The sequence below is a fragment of the Caretta caretta genome, chromosome 19 (genome assembly GCF_965140235.1).
Source record: "Caretta caretta isolate rCarCar2 chromosome 19, rCarCar1.hap1, whole genome shotgun sequence".
Lineage (NCBI taxonomy): Eukaryota > Metazoa > Chordata > Testudines > Cheloniidae > Caretta > Caretta caretta.
The window spans coordinates 2264012-2276241 of record NC_134224.1 but is presented as its reverse complement, the minus strand read 5'-3'; positions in this window follow the sequence as shown (position 1 = coordinate 2276241).

Here is a 12230-nt window from a genome sequence, read left to right as displayed (position 1 = left end):
AGTTAGCGCATGGTTTAGGGCACTGACTGAGATATGAAGTAAGACGTGTATCTGAGATCTGATTATAAACTGTAGCTGGCAAAACAGAAAGTGATTTAATGAAGTTTTGATACAGCTCGTCAAATATCGAAATGGGAAGTTGCATTATTAATTTAGAAACTCATTATTGTTTCGATCCCACTCATTCTAAAGAGTATTAATAATGGGAGCTTGTGGCAGTTTGGAAGGATGATATATTATCCTAAAGGCAAAAATATCCTTCAAAATTATGTTTCCTTTGACACCTAAATATCGAACATATTCTTATTATCACCATGTAATCATTTTTTGCTATGTTTTCCATGCTAACTTTTAAAAGGGATTTCACTCACTGTACTAAAAGCTTCTGAAGTGGGGTAGGTCTGAGCAACTAGAACTAAGAAATCTAGTTTGAAAACTTTAGTCTAAAGACCAAGGTGCTGCCCTGGACTAAATGGATTCAATCTCCATTAACTACATTAACTGAATTTGTCCAAAGTCAAAAGAAAGACTTATGGTAAACGTATCACCTTTCCACTAAAAAAGAAATTGCTTTTATGTGTCTTTGAGTCAAATCAGTATTTTACAGATGGTACAGAGAAAAAAACCACCAAGTTTTTACTCCTTTTCGTACTAGAGTCAATACACCAATAGGAAAATGTGCTGGATTCTAATCTGCCTATATAACAACTTAATTTTCAGCCACGCTGAGATTGTAGAATCTTCATTAAGAATGTTGCTAGAAGAAGCAGAAAGAACACAGCTTGGTTTTCTGATCCCTGGTGCAGCTTAATGGAAAACTGCCATTTGACTTGTGAACTGAGCAAATTTGACATGTGAGTGAGATCATACTGAGCCATAATCCTTGTACAGAGACACTTTTCTGATTGTTGGTGCATTTTAAGCATGAATTCTTGTAATTTGTGCAAGTGCTAAATTTTAAGTCTCTGGCAAGGAATCATTAGCAACTGTCACTGAGGGAAATGAAAAGACACCTAAGAACATTACTGCTGGTATCCTCCTCAATGAAGTGTCTCTAGGAGAGGATTTCCCCATCTCTCAGGCAGGTGTGGGACAGAAGATGAACCGATAGAGAAGTTCATTCTTACACATTGAAATTTACATTACTTGGTGAAATGATTAACAGAAAATCGTGAAGTAAATACCTAAACAGTTCTCTTCCAGTGTGTTCCTAAACATGACGAAGTTATTTGTTTCCCCTGTTTCATTTCCCACCTTAAACTTTCTCACCATATGAATCCACGAGCCTTTGGAATTCCCAAAGAACTCATTGTTACACTGGAATTTGTGTAGGGCATGTTTAGATTAAGTGTCACTGCTCTGACATAAGAGAGAGGAACTAATTGAAATCAATATTTGGACTTTGAGTGATCTCAGGAAATCTGGATAAGGTTTTAGTTAATGCAGGAGCGCGCATATTTCTTATCTGAAAACCGTGTCCAGGCATCTTTCTTGAACCTTCTCTTGACTTTGTTTACTTTACCTAAGATAATAAGAAATGAGAGGTTGATTGCAGGGCAGCTCCTTCCTCATGCTTTAATTGAATTCTAGTTCATTGGATTCAAGGTGCAAAATGTGTCTGGGGAAAAAGGATTGGGTTTGTTGTTCAATCAAATGCTCCTGGGAATTTCTCCCCATCTCCTGATATGCCACCTGTGGGGATCAGCTCTAACTGGGGGTTTGTGAGGAATGCTAAATACGGACAGTAGAGAACTATCCAGGTGTGGTCAGGTGAGCATTGCTTAAGTCTCCTCTTGAGCAGGTAAAGGAGGGACAGTCTTGAAAATGGACCCATTTGCTGTCTCTTGCTTGCTCGAGGTGTGCATCCCTGAGCAGTCTAAACTCTGCTCCACCCAGCCAGCCCAGACTGTAAGTTTTCTGGGATAAATGGGGTCTAGCAAACAGCTATGCCAGATATTCAAAACCAGGTGTCATTTGTTTCCAGCTCAGCAATGAGTAGAAGTGGCTAGTGCCCCAAAAGCCTATTTATGCATTCACTCCATCTATGAATCTTCAAACTTGAATCCAATTATTCTGCTGTGATTTTTAATAAACCTGGTATTGGCCCTAGCTTAACACTTGGCAGGTTCTCTGGGACCACATCTGACCACACCTGAAGCGACGTCCATCATTTGCCAGCACAGATGACAGAATGTTTTCAACTGGCTTCTCCCTGCCTGTCTGATCTGTCTCCAAGAGTGCTTACAGAGCCAGTTTTTCTTCTGGGATCAAACCTGGGCTGGAGGACGGGGCCTTGTAATCGATGGTCATTGCTGCTCCTGCAGAGGCAAGTGACATTAGTCCTGCACTGAGTGGACAGGGCTACCTGACACCCATTTCAGTTTGCTTTAGCTGCACCCTCAGTCCGAGAATAGCATGTTTTCTCTATTTGGCCCCTGATGAATGGAATTTACTTTTAATTCGGTGGCCAAGAATGGCAACATCCTTAAGAGCAGGAAGATCCATTTTCTAAACAACGGAATCCTTTAGTGGCCAAGAGTGCACATCACATAACAGCTGCTCCGTGACCTGATCGAAATGGGATCTCAGTCCAGTTCCACAAGAATACCAACATAACTAAGCTCTCTGGGGAAGAAGCTGTATCTTTATTTGTATTTGTAGAGCACCTAGAACAATAGTGCCCTAATCCTGACTGGGGCCTTTGGATAAAAACATTAACAATAACTGGCCCCTTTGAAATCAGAGAGGGCAAGGATCAAACGGAACCATGGAGAATAAGCTTTCCTATAGTGCCTGGAAGTTGTGCAGGGTCAGAGATAAGGGCCCCTGGAAGGAGCTAAGAGAGCGGCCAGGGAGGAGGTTGGAGAATCTGCCACGGCCCATGTTGCATCTGTTCTATAGATAGATATAAAAATCATCGGCAGGTGTGGTGATGGATCTGTGCAAAAGCACATAGGCAGGAAAGAAATCAACACAACCTTCCAGGTGTAAAGCTGTGTTTACACTGACATCATAAAGGCAGTGAGAGTGATCATCACCTGCAACTCCAGGATCCTTCCTTCCCTCAGTGGCCACTCCTCCATCTCCCCCTGCTCTACCCTCCAGGCAAGATTTGGGGATTAGTAACAGATTTCCACTCAAACTGTAAAGCAGAAACCTGGCATTTTGGCTCAACATAAATAAAAATGCTAAAGTTTCTGAAATTTTAAACAATAACATACCTGCCAGACCCTGAGATGAGGATTCAGTGGTCAAGATTCAGAGGTCAATTGAATAGCAGCTGATGACCTCACAGCAAGAGACACTCAAGCTGTAACATTTATAACGAGCTTTTGAATGCATCAAGGTCACATTGGTTCACATCAAGAAATTTTAGGCCGACCCTAGAATAGGACAGGGTTTGCCCTCTTCTCAGTTTGAGAATTGGTGATACAGTTATCTCATATCCTCCTTTCAGAGTAGCAGCCATGTTAGTCTGTATCCGCAAAAAGAAAAGGAGTACTTGTGGCACCTTAGAGACTAACAAATTTATTTGAGCATAAGCTTTTGTGAGCTACAGCTCACTTCATCGGATGCATGCTGAAGCTCACAAAAGCTTATGCTCAAATAAATTTGTTAGTCTCTAAGGTGCCACAAGTCCTCCTTTTCTTTTTTCATATCCTCCTTATGTCTCATACCTTTTGTATATTTGCCTTCCCAAAATGGAAACACTTGAATCTCTAACTGCACCATAATTAGATTACATAGCACAGTGGCCTATGATGTGAAGTATATCAGGATGGCCTAAGGGACACAATGCATCTCATGGTTTGACATGTTTCCATTGAATAAAATCTATAAAAATAAATCCCTTTATTGGATTGCTAGTTTCACAATAATTCAAACCAACAAAGTCCTTAGCTACCTTTCCAATGCTTACTTCCCATTCCCTATGATGAAGAGAGGTAAATAATGAGGTAATATTTTACTCTCCAGGTTCTGCCATTGGCAAGTGCTTCAAAATGCATTCTCCAAATTTACGACCCTGGCAGCAGACTTCGATGGCATGCCATGTAATTAATCACTTGGCTTAGCAAAGAGGAAAGTTTCACTGGTCTGATTAGCACCAGGTGAAGTAATTATCACAATTAATCAGGTGCAGAGAAGGAGCAAAGCCGGATTCAGGCAGAAAAACTTTTGTTTGGAAAGCAACTGTCTCCTGCTCCTATGTTTGAAAATATTTCTCTTTATTTCCCTCTAGTTTCACTTATTCTGTTATAGTCTTCTGCATCATTTGGCAGGAGACTCACACCTAAAAGCAACTCAAAAAGCAACATTAATGGCTGTTTAATTAATTAACTAATTAATTTAATTTAATTAATTAACATTAATCAACTCTGTGGCTTCCAGTGACATGGAATGAATCCCTGTGGAGAAGGATCTTAGAGGGCAGTGGTTTACTTGGTGTTCCATGGTTTGGATGTCTTCTCCACATCCACATATACAGCTGTCCTTCATTTTCCATTTGTGCAGTAGGTCACTGCAGTGCCTGTGTAAGGTTCTGATGTGGTTTGCTCTGATCTATATCTTATGTGGCATGGTGAAGCCAGGTGGTTGCTCTGTAGGAACTATAATCAGGTCATGATTCTTGACTCTGCTCTTTTCCCACAACCTCTGCCACTTGTCTCTCGGTGGCCAGACAGTCTCAGGTTTGAAGAGCTTTCTTGCTAATCAGGAGGGGTTTCTGGACTTAAGGCAGCATCATGTGGCAGGAGACTCAGATGGAAATGTCAGTTACCAGCACTCACTCGGAGTCACTCTCACCACCCAGTCAAGCGTCGGTGCCTTCCATCCAAGAGATGAATTTCATTCAAGAGGTGTCTTGCTTGCTTAAGTTTCTTGCTGAGTTTGGCAGAGAGCTGGAAAAGGGGAAGTACCTGCTTCCCCTAGAGTCTATTCTTACCCATGATTTTATTGGTGTGTCACCCGGCCTTTCAGTTTAACTGGATATTGCTGGACTCTGCCTGGTTATTGGAGATACAGGCACCTAAACCAAATCTTGGTTCCCACTCAATTGTCAACATTAACCTTAAGGATTTTAAGGTGATATTGAAGCCCAAAGCAACAGACCAGACCACATTTGAATGATATGGTCTCCTGGTATAAGTAGTCAAGTTTGCCAATGTCATCCACTGTCCATCTATTCATACTTGCCCAAGGTCTTATTAAAATTACTATTAAGATTTGTCATCTGATGCTGGAAAAAATTTATTTCTTCAGTGTTGGAGAATTATATCATTGCAATGAGAGGCTCATGGACCCAGTAGAGTAAGAATAAAAGTGCTTTTCTCACATTGAGACAAAATTAAAAGAAAGCAGATGCAATCACAGATATCGAAAATAAAGAGGAAAACTCCAGCTACTTGAAATTTTAAGCTCACAAACTAAACAATATAAAGTAATGGAATGAATCCGTTATCCTGAAATCTAAAATGAAAATATTCAAGGATAAAGACTCCAAAAGGAGAGGAATGAAACTATTTTTCATTGATCTTGCTAGTTGTATGAGATCACTTTTACTTTTCTCTTGGCATCACTTCTTCTATTATAGTTGGTCCTATAGAACCATTTTATGTTACATGGATCCATTCCTTGTTATATTTCTGAATTTACCCCACACTTTAATATCAAGTTAATTTGACGCCGTCTTAAGTACTTCTGCATTCTGCACTTCAGTTCTGGTGCCTTCACCTTTTGGAATTCATCTTTATATCTGCATATTGCATGCATGATTTTTAAATTGCAGCCCCAGGTTCATTTATATATCTCTGTATCCTTGCTCTTGGAATTTTAGTGGTTCCAGTTCATTGTATTATAATTGGGTAGCTTCAGGGGAATCTCTGTCAGGGTTGATAGGCCCCTAGCTGTTTTTCTTGGCAAAGGCCATGTAATTCTTTAGCACTGCATATATTTAATGTATTTCAGTGTTCTTGAGTGTTCTTTTTTTTTTTTTTTTAAATAAAATGCAAGCAGCCCAGTGCTCATGAACAGCCCTGCAATAGCAATCCAGAGTTCCCATGCAGCTGAAGGGAACAAACATCTTTTAAATAACTGGATTCCTTTGTCATGCTTCAAGAAGGCTAAACAGCAATGACAAAAAAAAGTATCTTCAAACTATGAAAAATATCTTGTCTGTTCCATCTCATCCCCTGCTCTTTCTACAGTTGTTGGACGTTTTGCAAATTTGTAGGGGCCTGGGTGGGCTCATGCCATCTACTCAGTTCAAATAATGCCATGTATGCTCTGGGGGGCAGACAGGTGAGAGAGCAGTGTATACGTCCCCTCTAACCCAATCCACAAAAAAATAACCACAATAATCCCATTGACCAGTCACCATGAGGTTCCTGGAGAACTGTGATACACATTTCTCACCATATGCTCCCACTTGTTAGATTCCATTTTCTTTCCAACAGCGTTCTCCCAGATAACTTTCTGTGTGCTGTTGAGGTTCCTCTCCTTAGTCAATGGTGTGTTCCCAGTTCAGTGCCAGGTGCTTGTGTTTAGATGTCAGGGTGATGGGCACTCTAGAAATATCTGTGAGATAAATAAATAGATAGACAAGATGGATGTTTCAGTTCATCCATAGAGATCCCATCATTCTGGCCTTCACAGGTGGCCTTCTTAGCTTGTTCATTGTCTCATTACATAACCTGCTAGCTTCATAAATTTGCACACCTGTTCCAAATGGAGCCCTGAAGGATATGTCTACACTACAATAAAATACCCTTGACTGGCCCATGTCAGCTGATGTGGGCTCACAGGGCTTGGGCTTCAGGGCTATAAGGTTGCAGTGAAGAAGTTCAGGCTTGGATGGGAGCCTGGCTCGGAGACCCCTCAAGGAGGGAGGGTCCCAGGATCCAGCCTGAACCTCTGCACAAGAATTTTATAGCCCCTCAGTCTGAGCCCCATGAACCTGTGTCCGCTGACACGGGCCAGCCATGTGTATTTTACTGCAGTGTAGACACACCCTAAGACTTGTGAATGACACGATTGTATCTCGTTTTCATAGTTTGAAGAGTCAGGAGTATAGCCGCGTTATGCTGCCATTGCATCTTAGCTCACTAACCCTGTCTCTACAGATCACACAAACATCCCTTTGCCAAGAGCTGTTAGAATGGAAAAGCTCAAGAAAGCCACCAGTCATTTGAAGATTACCTGAGTCCCAGTTTAGCTGTTTTTAAATAGAAACCAAAATGCATGTAAACTACCAAGAGCTGAGACTGACAGTACAGAGTGATGATGAGGGCACTCCACTGTAACTGCTCTGCCTGTTTCAAGGAGCTATTTCCAGGGTGGGCTTCTCCCTCAGGTGCTTTGACCAGACATCCTATATGTGTCCATGGTTTTCCAATGAAAAAATCCTGACCAGCTCTAGTGAGCTCGCCTGTGTGAGAAAGGCAGGGCCTGTGGGTGCCAGCTGTCTTTGTGTCTGCGGTGGAGTATGAGCACCTCTTCAAAGCGGGCGCTGAGGGTAAAATTCACCCCAGTGCAAAGCACAAGGCCAGCTCAAGACCTATGTGCACCTCTTGACTCCCACTTGAGCCCTCCAAATCAGCCTTCAGGCCTCCTACTGCTTCTCTGCACAAGGGTGAATTTCCCTCTGAAGGGGGATGGAATCTGTAAGTTGCAAATGTTATTTCCACTGTTCATTTCTTATCATTGATACTTTGGAAGTCAGTAACATTTACAATATTGCCAACATCAAGCTCAAAAATTATCTCAAAATCCCAAGATATGGCTAAAAAATGATAAGATTTGAAAAAAAAAACCCAACAACCCAAACATTTGGGGTTATTTATCTTTGACTATGAGCTTCTGGGTCATTGTGGCTAGATCCGGAGGCCTCGGCCTCGTGGCCCTGCATCACCCTGCCCCAGAATAGAGCAGCGAGAGGCCCTCCTGGCAGCCTGGAGTGGCTGCAGAAGAGCGGCCAATCGAAGGGGCTGGTGAAGCGACCAATAAGGGGCCAGAAGGGCTAGATAAAAGGCAAGCAGCAGAGCCTTCCATTGCTGTGTGGAGCTTGAGGAGTGAAGACTGCGTGACCGGCTAGAAGAGCAGCAGAACTGCGGAGAGCTCACTGCAGACAGGACTGAAGCCCAGGGAAGGCTGCTGAAGACTGGGTGCCTGGCTGGCAGGAAGAGCAGCAGGATCAGTGGAAGGTCGATGTGGGCAGGCTGAAGCCCAGGGCGACTGAGCACAGAACCTGGCCGGGACAGCAAGGGTACCGAGATGGGCCCCGATGGTCTGGTTGAAGTCTGAGCCCCGGAAGGCCTGCTGAAACACCACCAGCTGCAGATACCGAGGTGGGCCCCAGCTGGGTGTGTGAAGAAGGCAGTGCCTCTGGGAAGAAGTCTAAAAGCTATGTCCCCATACCAGGGCTGCAATGAGAATTCGGGACTGTATATCCCAGAAGTGGGGACAACATGTGTGGCTTGGCTGGAGGGCTGAGCTGCTGAAGACCAGCCGAGAGAACCCGTGGCCAGGGAGTGGGGGGGGGGGGGGGGGAGGGGGCTGCTTGTGAGAGGCAGGCGCCACCCTGATGTAAGACCAAAAAAGAAAAGTAGGCTAACACCTAACTGTGAGAAAGAGGGGCCATCCACGAGAGGTGGGTGCCCCTCCCCTGAGAAAGAACTCTGTTTGCAGGCACTATTGGCCTGAGGCAAGGGGCGCCCGTGAGAGGTGGGTGCTGACCCTGTTACATTCATAGCCATGTTTTCAATCTTTTCGCAAGGAGGCCTAAGAATCCTCACGTCTGAATGAAAGTGGAGATTCCTTCATCATCCATTGATTCCAGGAGATGAGGGTTTAAGAAAAATAGCAAATACCTTAAGAATCATAATAAAGCCAAGAATGATACGGCCTAGGGTTATGAAGGAGGTCAGCCTCCATGACTGCAGGGGTCCCTTCTCCCTTTGGAATCCGTGAATCTATAGTATTGGCAACCTTGCAATTGTGGCAAATGAAAGAAGGGCTGAACCATGCATGGGTCAGATTTATTCAATGGCTTGATCAGCCACCCTGGCCATAGAAAATCCTGCAGGTTCCTTGCATAAGCCTTGCATTGGAATGCAACTTTTGTGCAGTGTTTGTCAGCTCCATTGAATAGCACAGCTGCCCAAGGAGCTAAATGGATGAGGCTAATGAACATGTGCACAGACTGATGGTTCAGGAGCTAAATTGCCTGGGAGCAAGCAAAACAGAATTAGGCAAGCAAAGAACCTGATTATTTTTCAAGTGATAAAAGTTTGTCATGAATTACAGGAGCCATTAGAAATTTGGAAGATATGTAGATTTAAATGGATATATTTGTTTCAATTAAATGAACACGGAGGATGAAAATGCCGGTTCAATGATATCACTTGCTGGAGGATTCTCTGCTCCTTGAAGTCTTTAAACCACGATTTGAGGACTTCAATAGCACAGACATAGGTGAGAGGTTTTTTGCAGGAGTGGGTGGGTGAAATTCTGTGGCCTGCATTGTGCAGGAGGTCAGACTAGATGATCATAATGGTCCCTTCTGACCTAAATATCTGTGAGTCTGTGAATCCTACACTGCAGTTTTACCCAGACTGTTGAGATAAAAATTAATATGTGGCTGCATACTGGGGGGGGGACTGGGGGGACTAGTGTTTCTTTTTGAAAAAACAAACAAAGAATAGGATGCTGGAGATGATGTGAGGCTGGATCCAAAGCTGGAGTTGTTGACTGACATGACATTACAAGGATCTGGCTGGGTTAGCACTTCCTATGGCAGATCAGAGAACAAGTTGAGCAAAGCAATGCCCACTACATGCCAGCCAATGTAGGTCATACAAACTCCAATGAAGAAATCATCTCCCCTGACAATGATATTATTTCACACTTTAAAGCATGTTTGAAATTAGTAGCCATTACAAATGGGCCCAAGTCACAGAGTTCAACTTCAGACTCGCCCAGGTTTCAGAGGCTTTTGGTTCAGGATGATTGCCCAGGCAAAGGGGAGTAAAAACCTGTCGCTATGCTTGCGGTGGGGGTGTTCCGTGTGGCATTGTAACTGTGTCACTGTAGAGCAATGTATTGCAACGCTCTGCGGTTGCATAAATGCACAGAGCGCTGTGCTTATTGGCCAGCCAGATACATGTAGCATCGGGAATAGAACTCAGAACTGGAGCTGGCCAATAAAATGGAAAAAAATGGTTTCTAGTGAAACATTTCAACATTTTGAAGGGTTCAAAATACACCCATTTCCTGTGGGTTTTTTTTTGCAAATTTTTCTGTAATAGTTTTAGCAACATTTTAATGGAAAATTTTATCAACTTCAAAACCACCATCATCATCACCATAGATTTTTTTTTAAACTGATAACATTGTTTCCTTACCAAATAGTGGTTCTGGGTAATTTAAAATTTTCTATAATGATTCTGAAAATGATTTCAATACAAATTCAAGTTAGTATTTCAGTAAAGAAAACAAACTGCAGAAAAAAAACCCAGGAAATTTCCATCTGGAATATTTGTCATGAAAACTTTAATTTGTTTTGAATAGAGGTCATTTCCCAACAAAATAACTCTTTGTGTGGAAAAAACTTCAAACATGTGTCTACTTGCAACCTTTAGCTTCAAAAACACGGGCCTCTTCTTAATGAGCTGCAGCGATATCTCTGTCAATTTCTTCTGCCCCCAAAGGCAGGAAACACATTACAAATTGGGATACCGACCATCCAGTAGAGGGCAGCAGTCCTACAGGACAGTAGCTCACAATTTCTCCCATCAGCCCCATTCTTCTGAATAATGTCCAACAGACATTAAATATAGTATTCTCTGTGTCCCAGAGATTTTTTTTTTAATACGCAGTTGTCTCTTTAAGACAACTGTTCATTTGGTGGCTTCCATCCTGCTCAGATCTTGACATAACGATGGCATTGATTGAACAGGACATTCAGGGGGAAAATAAGCCCCCAGAAGATTGTTGTATGTGTGATAACATGAGAAATAGATGTTCATTCACTGCAAATTCCTCCAGGACCATAGTAGCAGGAACAGATGAATTCTTATGAAACAAAGATTCTATTTTCATGCAAATATCCCTCAGTAATAAAATAGCAAGGGAATAAAAGCGACAGGAAAATATATGATGTACAAGCACAACTGTTTGCAAAGCAGTATATTTTCCATAAGGCTTTAACTGTTCTTTACAATGTAGGCCATGTTAGCAGCATTGTGCAAAATAAGTTCAGACTCACGCTAATGCAGGCAGCATGGTGGGGAAATTGTTGCTGATGTTCAGGCAAGTTCAAGTTGTTTGTTTTTTTGCAACATTCTCTGACTAGAAACAGCTTCTTCTCTGGTCATGTAGGAAGAGCCTTGGTCCAGCTCCCGCTGAGGACGATGGAAAGACTCCTGTTGACTTTCAATGGGAGCTGGATCAGGACCATAGAGTTCAAAGCTCATTTTAGCTCCTCAAGAGAGAGCCATGAGGAGAGAACAGCTCTTGGGTGAATGGCCAGAAGGAGGAAAGGAAGCCCCTGTTCTCTAAAGGGTTCCATTCTGTGTCATGAATATGGATAAGCAAGCTGAACTGGATCCAGTAAGTCCCCCTGCCCCATGTTCAACAACCTGAGCTTTCATCCATTTATTAAAACTGAACTTGAACCCCCAAGTTTTGAATTTCTACAGAATTAGGATAATTGCTGAGTCCTCTTCAGCATCACAGTTGTCCCCATGGCACCCGGGACAATTCTTCTTGGCACCCTGGAAATGCTTACGATAGAAAACAACTCAAGGCAAGCTGTTTCCATAGAGTGGCAAGGCAGGACGGGGAGTGAATTCTCCCAAGTGACCTTGTGTTTCCAAAATTCCCAAACCCAATTTTGCATACTCAAGAAGTTCTGAGAAACTTTGGATAAAGATTGCTGTCCTGGTCATTTGTCCTCCCTCACATCTTCACCCTGGTTTTGTTTACTGTAATATAAGATGACACAGAAAGGGGAGATAAACATTTTGGTGCATGCATGCTCCTTTTATTATAGGTGTGAACAGTGCCTAGCACAATGGAACATTGATCGCTGATTGGTGCCCCTTGACTCTACTGCAGTACAAATAATTATGATTAACAATGAATAGTAATCCCATCTTTTGGGTGCTTATCTTAACACAGACCTTTGGAGCTTCACCTTTGTTCATTCTTAGAGGCTCAGAAACAGGCTACTCTGC